This window comes from Apodemus sylvaticus, chromosome 13 (assembly GCF_947179515.1).
Source record: "Apodemus sylvaticus chromosome 13, mApoSyl1.1, whole genome shotgun sequence".
Classification (NCBI taxonomy): domain Eukaryota; kingdom Metazoa; phylum Chordata; class Mammalia; order Rodentia; family Muridae; genus Apodemus; species Apodemus sylvaticus.
This window is the reverse complement of record NC_067484.1, coordinates 81,758,833-81,761,731: the sequence shown is the minus strand read 5'-3', so window position 1 is coordinate 81,761,731 and position 2,899 is coordinate 81,758,833. Positions and strand designations below refer to the sequence as shown.

The 2,899-nt window shown below is 46.4% G+C and overlaps 1 protein-coding gene across 1 annotated transcript in view; it reads right to left on the bottom strand.

Annotated features, from left to right (window-relative positions):
- Positions 1-1,161: 1,161 nt before the first annotated feature.
- The window catches only part of Ino80c (INO80 complex subunit C), an 18,268-nt gene continuing 16,530 nt past the window's right edge, over positions 1,162-2,899 (bottom strand). Inside the window, exon 5 of the mRNA XM_052155578.1 lies at positions 1,162-2,899. This exon is cut by the window's right edge and continues 244 nt beyond it. The gene's annotated coding sequence lies outside the window, so the exon portion shown is untranslated.

Genomic DNA, 2,899 nt, shown 5'->3' with positions numbered 1-2,899 from the left:
CTGCAGAAGCCAAGGAGGGATGGTGCTTACTGCTTGTGTCCCATAGCTCACACAGCCTGCCTCTTATAGAACCTAGGATCACCATCCCAGGAATGACACCACCCACAATGGGCTGGGCTCTCCCCACGTGATCACTAATTATGAAATGTCTTACAGCTGGATTTTACAGAGGCATGTCCTCGGCAGAGGCACCTTTCTCTCTGATGACTCTAGCTTGTGTCTAGGACACAAAGTCAGCCAGTACACCTCACTATGACAGTGTCTTTGTAGGGCCATGTCCCCTCCCCTGCTCAGGTCCTTCCTTGGTAAGACGCAAGGCCAGCTTACGTTCAGTGAAGCAGTTCCTCTCACCCCAACGGTTTGCCTGTGCTCAGGGCTTCAGAGAGCTAATGTCCCCTGGCGATGAGGGATGGATGCTAGTGACTGTGGCCTGAACTTGGCAGTGTGGAGCATTACAAGGGCCAGGCCTTGGTGACTGTTACCTCTCATGAAAACAAATGGGAGGAAACTGCTAGCTGGAGATAGAGATGCATTTCTGGTCTTTCTAAGGAAAAAGCCCCTTCCGAGATGATGCTAGATTCTGGAGACGATGCTCGGAATGTGCTGCTTTGCCTCTTTCTGTTGTCTGCCTTGCTTGGCTGTCCGGGAAGTTCTTCAGACAGACTTGTTCTAGATTTGTGCTGACAGATTCCAGACGTCCTCCATGTGCTTCTGTCAAGGGTATGACTGATTAATATCCCATGAAGGCTCATGAACTGAAAGCTTGGTCCTCAGATGGTGGGCTTGACCACTTGAGGGCTGACCAGATCATGAATATGCTAACTTTTCCTGTTTTCTCACAGCAACAGAAAGCTGACCAACAGAGTTCTTTGACTCCAGGACAGCACAACAAAGGTGACACCAACTCAGAGCATTTAGAGGAGTTTCACTGCCCTGTGCTTCTTTCTTCCTAACTTACTGTCTGGGAAGCTTCGGGAACTGAGTAATTTCTCTATTCAACTGTTAGTAATAAAATACCAGACAGGTGGTGCCTGCCTTGGGAGGCGGAGGATGGAAGATCTCTGAGTTTGAGGCCAGCCTGGTCTACAAAGTGAGTTCCAGGACACTCAGGGCTGTTTCAAAAAAACAAAAACAAGCAAATAAAAAACACCCCACAAAGCATGTAGTTGTTAAGTTTATTACAGAGAAATTCAAACACATACAGAGTAGACTGGTGTGAGGAACTTCTTCGCACACAATAGATGGCTCATGGCCAATACTGTCTCAACACTTTTTCCATTCATTTCCTGGTTCCACATCATCCTAAAACAAATCCCAGATAAAATATCACTCTGTCCATAAATGTTTCAGCCTTTGCCTCTAAAATATGAACCTTTTTTTTAACAGTATACCAGCATTTTGATTAATATTCATAAATATCTTCACATATCAAAGTCCATCAAGTTTATAATTGTCTCATAAATAGTTTAAGCTTTTTGTTTGAACCGGGATCCAAATGAGGCTCATGCATTCTCTCAGTTGAGAGCATTACTGGAAATGGACTGTTTCATGTGGGGGGGGGGGGGCCATCATTGTGATGCCTCTGTAGGCCACCTGGTCCTATCTGATGCTGGGTCAAGTCCTGTGATCTCTTCCCAAGAGGTGCCATTCAGAAAAGTGCTATCTGATGGGAAATACTTTGGCCCTTTGTGCAGTGCCATCAACAGTTAGCACATTTGAAGTCTGGGCGGATACATGCTTTACCCCAGGAGACACGGTGTAGTGATCTGAGTGTACATTGCTGGAGCAGCTGGTGCCCACGGTGGGTGGCCTATTGGTGGTAGAGCCTGTCTGAAGGAACTGGGTCACTGGGGCAGGCTTTGAGGTGTTACAGTCTAGACTTACTTCTGGTCTGTTCTGTGGGATGGCCGCGGATGCAGTGTGGCCAGCTGCCTCACGCTCCTGTGCTGTGATTCCCCACAACGGGCATGCATTCCTTATCGGGCATTTGGTCACTGCAAGAAAAGTAACTACAGTGGCAAGTAGCTCTTCCTCGCCCCAGCTCTGCAAGGTATATCTCTAACATTCTGGTCACCTCCAGGCTCCTCTCTTCCAGGGAAGACATGCAGCAGGTATCAGAAGGACTCACCTCAACACAGCCTTGATAACAGTGTGGTCATAAGAAAAAAATAAAAATTTTTTAAAATATTAATTATTTCTATATGTATGAGAGTCTGCCTGCGTGTATGTATATACATGCCTGATGAAGTCAGAAGCAGGTACTGGATGCTCTGGAACTGGCGTTAGAGACAGCTGTGGGTCACCACGAGAATGCTGGGACCGAGCTAGCTGTGGGTCACCACGGGAATGCTGGGACCAAGCCTGGGTCCCCTGCAAAAGCAACAAGTGATCTTAAGGCTAAGCTTCCAAAATCTGTTTTCTTTGACCTAGCTAAATACTTTTCCTTTTAAGAGCTGGATTTCTCTTTTGGCCCCTGGAAGCCCATGCCACAATTCACCATGTGGCAGAGACAAATAAATCACCTGCAGGCAGGCCATGATGAGTAAAGTCGTTCAATAGTACAGTGAACACACACACACAGAACCTCCTGATCCACAGAAAGGCCAGCTTGTGAGGCTCCAGAACAATCCAGGCCTGTGTGTCTTCACTGCACACTCTGTGAAAAGGTTGGATGAGAGTTCACAACTTGCAAACAAAATCCAGGGACTTCCCTGAGTTAATTTAAATGCATTATTTTTAGCACATTTTTTTAATCAAACAATTTTTACTTGAGGCAACAATTGAAGTATGATTTAATTCAACCAGGAAGGTCACACTTGAGGGGAAGAAAATAAACCAGAAAGTCCTCACAGCAAAGCCAGGCCCTCTTGCCAAAGCCCAGAGCTGACATTTTCTGCCA